The 8,194-nt window shown below is 42.5% G+C and overlaps 1 non-coding gene across 1 annotated transcript; it reads left to right on the top strand.

The window, feature by feature from the left end:
- The first annotated feature begins 6,194 nt into the window (after window positions 1-6,194).
- LOC145416178 (5S ribosomal RNA) lies at window positions 6,195-6,313 on the top strand. The gene has a single exon (XR_013900222.1). It is a non-coding gene; the product is annotated as a 5S ribosomal RNA (ribosomal RNA).
- The last annotated feature ends 1,881 nt before the right edge of the window (window positions 6,314-8,194 follow it).

Here is an 8,194-nt window from a genome sequence, read left to right as displayed (position 1 = left end):
TGAGTTTCATCAGCTGATTCCGATTCAAAACTTGCACTACTAGTCGACAGTTCGAGCTGAGCCTTCTCCTTTGAAGTGGACGCTTCATTCCTTCCCTTCTCAACCCAACTGAGTTCAACAACCTAACGCGCAGTAGCACTGGCTTCCATTGCAGCAAGAACTTTGTTATCTAGTCCCAAGCTTCCTCTGCGACCTGAACCTCGCTGAACAAAAAGAAACTCCCGATATTCTGGTATCTTGATCTGCTTTTAGGCGTCTTGAAGGGCCACATCGAAGAAATTCTTCATTTTGTGCTGGAAGGCTTCATCTGCTGGGCCTTGAAGAGCCGAACGCCGATTATTCCCTTTTTTTCACGAGCTGAGATTCTCTGTAAAGCTTCTCAACTTCCTGTTTCAAGCGATCTCTCCTCGTTGTGGGGATCCTAGCGCGTGTCCAGAACTCTGAAATCATATTGCATGTTTCGTCTGCCACTTCACGAGCGCCTTGTTTCCTCTTAATGTGAGGATGCACGAAAGCTTCCAACACATCCCCATTGAATGGGAGTTTCGCCCCTTTGATGTCCTCTTGGAAAATGATGAGAAAATGTTTTCTACTTGAGCTCGTCATTTTCAGTCACAGTCTATGGAATAATGAAAATAAAAAAATCAGCTAGAAGTTGGAAAACTATCAGCTATGATATTCAACAGCTCACTGAGTACTGGGGATGTACAGACGTCGGAATAAGTTCGTTTCCTTTTCCGTGTTTGTAACTCTGCTCGATGAAGAACTATCCCCTCCTCCTCCCTTCCTCATAGTCCCACATTCCCTCCCAACCCTCCAATTTTCTCTCCGACCCCATAACCCCACCCGGTACCCTCCATACTCTCGCTCACAGCCAGCTAGGTATTTCTGTACTTCACGCACCTCTCTAATTACGTGTAGTCCGAACAACTAATAAAGGAATAGTACAGTATATATCATAAACCAAGTTAGGAAAAGGTTTACTACACTCTGTGTGTGTGTGTGTGTGTGTGTGTGTGTGTGTGTGAGAGAGAGAGAGAGAGAGAGAGAGAGAGAGAGAGAGAAATCTGCTGTGATTAAATGTTGCTGCAGTAGACACCTCTTTTACACACACACACACACACACACACACACACACACACAGAATGAGAGAGAGAGAGAGAGAGAGAGAGAGAGAGAGAGAGAGAAAGAGAGAGAGAGGAAATAAATAAATCTGCTGTGATTAAATGTTGCGGTAGTAGACACCTCTTTTACACACACACACACACACACACACACACACACACACACACACACACACACACACACACACACACACACACAAAGAAAGAGAGAGAGAGAGAGAGAGAGAGAGAGAGGAATTACAAGGAAAAGTTAGGCTAATGACTATGCAGCCCATACCATGGAGATACTTCTTGTTTGCCTGGGAATGCATATCCAATTCACATTTATTCTACAGTAGTGTAAGATCCTGCCGCTGAATCCCTTAAACTTCTCTACTGTAGCGTTAACAACGTCCATGTTGAGTCAGTTCCATGTGGAGCAGATCTTGCACGTGAAAAGATTTTCACGTAATTCTGCTGGTAAATTTTTTCATTTAGGCTACAGCTTCCAACCATGGTTGTGTGCCGAGTCCGTGTTAAGAGTAAGCAACTTTGTATGTAATGATTGTGAAACCCATTCAGATTTTAAACACTTTACTTAACAGACCTCGTAGTTTACGAGTTTCTACTAAAACAGTCCCACAGTCCTCAGGCGAACCTGATACCTTAGTCTCCTGAACTCTTTTTAAGTCGACGTGTGTCTTTTTCAAGCGACCAAAATTCCACAGCAACTCAGGAAGTGGCCGTATTAAGGAGATATAGACTGTGAGAACAATCTCTTTGTTCCCAGAGGGAGAGAGAGAGAGAGAGAGAGAGAGAAATAAAGTAAAATGATGTAAGATGAGGAAGAGAGAGAGAGGTGGAAAGAAGAGTGAGAAGGAAAGGAGGGGAAGAAGAGAATACTTCGAGAGAGAGAGAGAGAGAGAGAGAGAGAGAGAGAGAGAGAGACTTGGACTGGTAGAACAGTCAGGAGAAATACTGATAAAAAAAAGTGAGTGGGAGAAGAAACTGAAGGAGAGGGGAAGAAAATACGCAGGTGAAAAAATGGAACAGTGTTATAGGAGTGACACAGGGACGGAAGCACACACACACACACACACACACACACACACACACACACACAAACGCACACTTTCTGAATATTTGTCGACCCATCTGTCTGTGCCTGTCTGTGTACTGCCCCCCCCCCTCCGCCCCCTCTCTCTCTGGATCCTTTGTCTCATCCCCAGTTTCCTTTTCCCTCCTTCCCCTTTCTTTATAGCTATGTGCTCAGTCCCTACCTTCCTCCCATTCTCTCCCCTTTCCTTCGTCTCTCTCTCCCTCTGTCACTCCCTCCTTACCTCACGCATCTTTTCTTTCTCCCTCCCTGTGTCACAACTTTGTCTTACTTTTTTCATCTGTCACATGTCTTAACTTTTTTTTCCCTATTACTCTTTCCCTATTTCTATCCTTGTATTAAATCCATTTTCTTCACTGTTTTCTTCCCCCAGTAATAACTGTATGCTCTTTTTCTCTCTCCTCTCTCCGTCTTTCCCTGTCACCCAAAATGTCTTCTTTCATTCCGCTCTTCCCACTGTCTTTCCCTCCCTCCCTCCCTCCCTCTTCCTCCCCTTGTCTTCCGTTCTTAACATCCCCCTTCTCTTTCTTACCCCCCAAATTAACCTGTTTTCTTCCCACCATTAATCTCTACTTTCCTTCCGCAAATTTCTCTGTTCCTCTCCCTCACTTCTTACTTGAATGTCATTCGTTCTGCTCAGCCTCAATGCTTTCGTCTTATCCTACTTAGTTCTTTCCCTGCGTCCTTGCCAGAATAACACACTTTCTTCCTCCTCCCTGTTACCTTGCCTCCTTTGCTAATTGTTCTCATTATCGTTCTCAGTATTCCGTTCCGTAGCTCTCTTTCCCACTTTCTCCTTTTGTTATCCCTATTTCTATGTTTGCTCCGTTCCTCTTTTCCCTCAGCTGTCTCCCCTTTTGTCTCTACTTCCCTGACTCCCTGCCTTTCTATTCACATCTCCCTTTTCTCTTTCCCTTTCACACTGCTTGTATCTCATATCACCTCTCACTGTCTCTTCTCCTCACTCTCTGTATTTTTTCTTAGTTCTCGTTGTTCTCTCCATGCCTCTCCCCTTTTTTTTTTTTTTTCTCCGTAACTGTCCTCTCATTTCTCATTTTTCCAATTGCTGTCCCTCTCTGCAAGTCGCTCCCAGTCTTTTAACTCTCTCTCTCTCTCTCTCTCTCTCTCTCTCTCTCTCTCTCTCTCTCTCTCTCTCTCTCTCTCTCTCTCTCTCTCTCTCTCTCTCTCTCTCTCTCTCTCTCTCTCACACACACTCATACACACAGTGCAGTAAACCTTTACCTAACTTGGTTTATGATATATACTGTACTATTCCTTTATTAGTTTTTCGGACTACACATAATTAGAGAGGTGCTTGAAGTACAGAAACCCCCCTAGCTGGCTGTGAGCCAGAGTATGGAGGGTACCGGGTGGGGTTATGGGGTCGGAGAGAAAATTGGGGGGTTGGGCGGGAGTGAGGGACTATGAGGAAGGGAGGAGGAGGGGATAGCTCTCCATCGAGCAGTGTTACAAACACCTTAGTCCACGGAAAAGGAAACGAACTTATTCCGACGTCTGTACGTGTAGGTTAGAAGTTAGCCAATACTGCACTGTTATGTCACTGTAAAGTCAGTATTATAGATGATGTAAATTTAGCAGCTAAAGTAAGGCATGAAGTCAGATATTGATATGTTTTCTAATTGGACAGCTAAATGGCAGATGACATTCAACCATAAAAAAAAATCTGTGATTAATGATTATGTACATAGGAAATCAAAATCAGACAGAACATTACCCTTAGGTGGAAGCGCCTTGATAAGCACTTTTACTGAGAAAGATGTGGGAGTAACAATAGTTTACCTAATACAGCATATCTAACATAGTAAAGTCTAGCAACTAGTCATTAGGAGAAATTAAAACTAGGTTAGATAAGGTACTGGGGTTGTGTTATGTTATTACTGTTATTTACATGCCCTAAATGTCAGTCACAGTGAAGCTGACTCCTGATTTCCACCTACAAGAAAACTCAAGAGTGGTATGCAGACACTATGTATACTTTAATATCAATGAAGTTTTTATAGTTCAGTCTTGTAATGTAACACTACTGGGAGCATATTATTTACTACATAATATTTTGAGGACAACCCTAATGGACACGTGAGCTGAGTGACTCCAACTGGGCGCACCAGGCACAAATGGGCCAGCAGCTTCGTAGTCGGCAATACTAACCGTTCAGCCACCGCGACTGAGTGGCTAGTTTTGGGGATAAGGTCCATGACGTAAACGAATCCTTAGCAAAAACGGGTCTGGTAAGAACAGGTTCATGTGGGAAAATAGGTCCAGGACGAATGTTTTTGCAGAAATTAGTCCAACGAGTAAAAATAAGTCCATGGAAAATAGTTCCAAAGGTTTGATCCATGGGAATTAATGCTTCCTCATGTAAAGATATGTCATTAAGGGGAACAATCCGTGAAGGGAAGTGTTCAAGGAGGAAAATAGATTCCAGGGAGAAAATATGTCTATACAGAAAATATGTGAATTAACTATTAAATAGGCTCATAGGAAAAATATGCCAAGGGGAAATAATAGTCCAAAGGTAAAAATAGGTGCACTGATTAACGTTTATCACCGCCGGAAACGATTCTTGGGTGAGAAATATATGCGTGAGAGATTGCAAGCTAAGGGATGTGGCAGATGACGAGCTAATGTGCTAGATACTGCTTATATCGCCAGACTATTTCATTCTGTTAAGCTGAAACGAAACAACTAATGTAAAGAAAAGGAAACAGAGGGACAGAATGACATACTCCTGCTGTCTGTCAGGTCTTCTGTTTGTCTGTTAGAACTCCGGGTTGGGCTGTGTTCTCAACTTAGCCAAGGGAAAAAAAATTCATCTCGCTGCTTAGAATATACAAATAATCACCATGAACAGACGACTAAGACTTGTCTGTCAGTCTGTCGGTTTGTCTGTATCTGTCTCTAACCGTCCGTCTGTCTATCTGTCTGCTTCTCTCAATCCTTCAGTTCGCCTACCTCTCTCTTTCTCATCGTCACTCCCTACTAGTCTGCCCGACTGTCTCATTTTAGCCGTCTCCGTTGTTTGTCTCTTTCTGTCTGTCCCCCTATCCGGCTGTCTTGCCTCTCTTTCTGTCGGTCTGCCTGTCTGCCTGCTTTTCTCTCTCTCTCTCTCTCTCTCTCTCTCTCTCTCTCTATCAAGCTATCCGTCTGTTTATCTCTTTCTATCTCTATCTTTCTCAGTCAGTGTCTGTATCTCTCTGTCTGTATTCCTTACAAAAGTGGGGAGGTCTTACCAAAGTTTATATTAATCACCCAGCACTGACAAGATTACGACAGCAAGTGGTAGTCCATACGTTAATAAGACTGTGCATGCTCAGGAGGTAGACCTACTGTTTTTGAGAACAATAGGTCAAAGGGCAAGGTTAAAAGGCAAGGTGATGTTAAATAGGTATTATCCAAGTCAGACTAATTTTTTTTTTAAATATTAGGGTAAAGACAAAGATAAAATCGTTTCAACTGGATAACAAGTGGTCAAAGGTTAAGTTACAGAGAAAACACAACTTGATCTGATTGAAGCCAGACTTGGTGGAAGTGTTAAAGGTTAGGCAAAGAATGAAGCACTTAAACTTTGAACGTAAGCAGTCGACGGTCAAAGTCTCAATGCAAAAGTCAAATACACGACACAAAGACCAATTGGCTGGGTAGGTGGTTGCACTCTGTGAGCGTTCCTTTTTCTTATTAATGTGCATCTGTCCTTGTGTCAGTCTTTCTCTGTTTTCCTGTCTGTTTCCATTGCGGCAGAGCCGTCTGTGAGATCAGTAAAAACGGATGACCGTAACAAGAATATAATAGAAATCAATGTGAATAGATATTTGAGAGAATATCACAGTGTGTGTATGTGTGTCTGTTATAAGTCTGTATATGTTCCTGTCGGTCGCGTTTTCTCTATGCAAGTGGCTCATTCTCACCAAAGTTAAACAAAAGATTCTAGGATACCATGAATATAATATCAATTAATGAACGGCTATACCACGTTGAGTACACCGCTTCCCGTCCGATCAGCGAAGTTAAGCAACGTTGGGTCTGGTTAGTACTTGGATGGGTGACCGCCTGGGAACACCAGATGCTGTTGGCATCCCTACGTGTCAAGTGGGGTTGTTGGAGGATTAGTGCCCCTCCCTGTAAAACAATTAACTTTAAGCCGTTGGCCACCCCATTTGGGATACATGGCGTCTGGCAATGAATGAATGAAAATGTGAATCAGTAACAGAGATCATCTATTTGTCTTTTATCTGTCTGTCTTCCTGTCTCTCGCTTCTTCCTCTTTATGACAAGTTTATGCTCACCTAAGCTGAATATGGCCGACTCACGTAGCAGTAACACAGTTGCAGACAGTGTTATATGAAAACTGAAATGAATGTCTTTACCTGCCTAGTTGTCCTTTTATTTGTGGCCTTGCCTTTCATGAGGGCCATATCCTCACTGATGCTGAATAAACTCCTCTGACGGCACAACAAAAACGTTTCAATATGAAATTATAATGCACAGTTTGTGTCTATGGCTGAGTTTCCTGGCCTTCTCTGGGTAAAGCCGTTTGGCCTTACCAGGACTAAAATTATTTCCATGTTGAATCTGAAAAAGAATCTGTCTGTCTGTCTACCTGTCTGTCTGTCTGAGTTCCGTACATGCGTAACATACTCCCGTGAATCCGGAACCATTTACTACGTTGGGTGGTAACCATACAATATACTCTTCTTACCCCAACTTCACCTAAAATTGCCATGTCTTCATCTTGAATGCTGAGTTGTAACAAAAGATTGACGGTATAATACGATGCTAGTCGCGAAGATGTGCTATAGGAAAGATGTAGAGACGTTGCTTTGCCTTCTTCGGTCATTGAACTATGTGAAATAAACAACGAAAGGACGAAAATTTGGGCCAAGTTTAGATGAAAGAACTATAGATGATTCCTGATGGCTTAGGAAGTTAAGAAGCTCAAACTGGATTGAGGCCATAAGTGCTTATATCCACTGGATGGGTGGAAACAAAGACAATGGTATTTGTAAACATTTTGCAATTCATAGGCTATTATATAATTAGTCCTGCAAATTTCTGTGGGCAAGCAGTAGTTTTATATTGGCTAGAGTGTTATGGCGTTAGTATGGGCAAAAATACATCGCTCGTGACCTCTGTGGAGGAATTTTTATTGTAGGTTTTGATCACAATGCTTGATAGCTCTTTCGAAGCAGACACCATTGTAGGTTAAAGGTGAATACAGACCAATGCACTCTGTCACACAAGCGAGGCAGGTTGAGAGAGGAGACAGCGAACTTTAGGGCTGGGAAACCCAGCAACAGGAGATGTATTACTGTAACACAATCGTCAGACTTCACAAAAGCTTTACATAGACAAATAATGTAATAGTCTCTGCACCTAATTATGCTTTGAGAATGAGTAAGGATGCTAACTTGCTCTTTTCAAGCAGACGCCGTAGTGGGTGGAAAATTATCAATAGGAATCTGATGGCATGTAATCTATGATACTAAGACATTTTGTGGCATGTTTTGACTCACCATACAAGCTGTCGAAGGGTTACTGATACTCTTTTCCCCATGCCAAGAGGACAGTTTTCTATTCGTCCGTTCATCCGTCTATGCACGCTCCAGCAACCGGAATTCTCAACCGATTATTACGGTTAAAGTGTTACACAAAATATCCTCTCCAGCTGACGGTATGCTCTTCCTGGAGTGGTCTTTTTGCTGGAGCATAGGCATAAGATTGGTATTACTGGAAAGGGCACTCATGTTCAAATGCAGTAATTTACGGTCTTATCACAATATTGAATCAACCCACTAGAAACACGTAAACTGCAGTAAGTAAATGATTAAATAAGTAAATAAATAAATGCTGGTGTGTGTGTGTGTGTGTGTGTGTGTGTGTGTGTGTGTGTGTGTGTGTGTGTGTCGCTAACTCATTATGTGGTGGAGGCAAGCAGTGAGGTAGGTAATTAGGTAGG

Source organism: Coenobita brevimanus, chromosome 104 (genome assembly GCF_032717465.1).
Source record: "Coenobita brevimanus isolate Jiangsu-jjx chromosome 104, ASM3271746v2, whole genome shotgun sequence".
In the NCBI taxonomy this organism is placed as follows: Eukaryota; Metazoa; Arthropoda; class Malacostraca; order Decapoda; family Coenobitidae; genus Coenobita; species Coenobita brevimanus.
The sequence above is the reverse complement of the archived record's forward strand: the minus strand, read 5'-3'. Positions and strand labels throughout refer to the sequence as shown.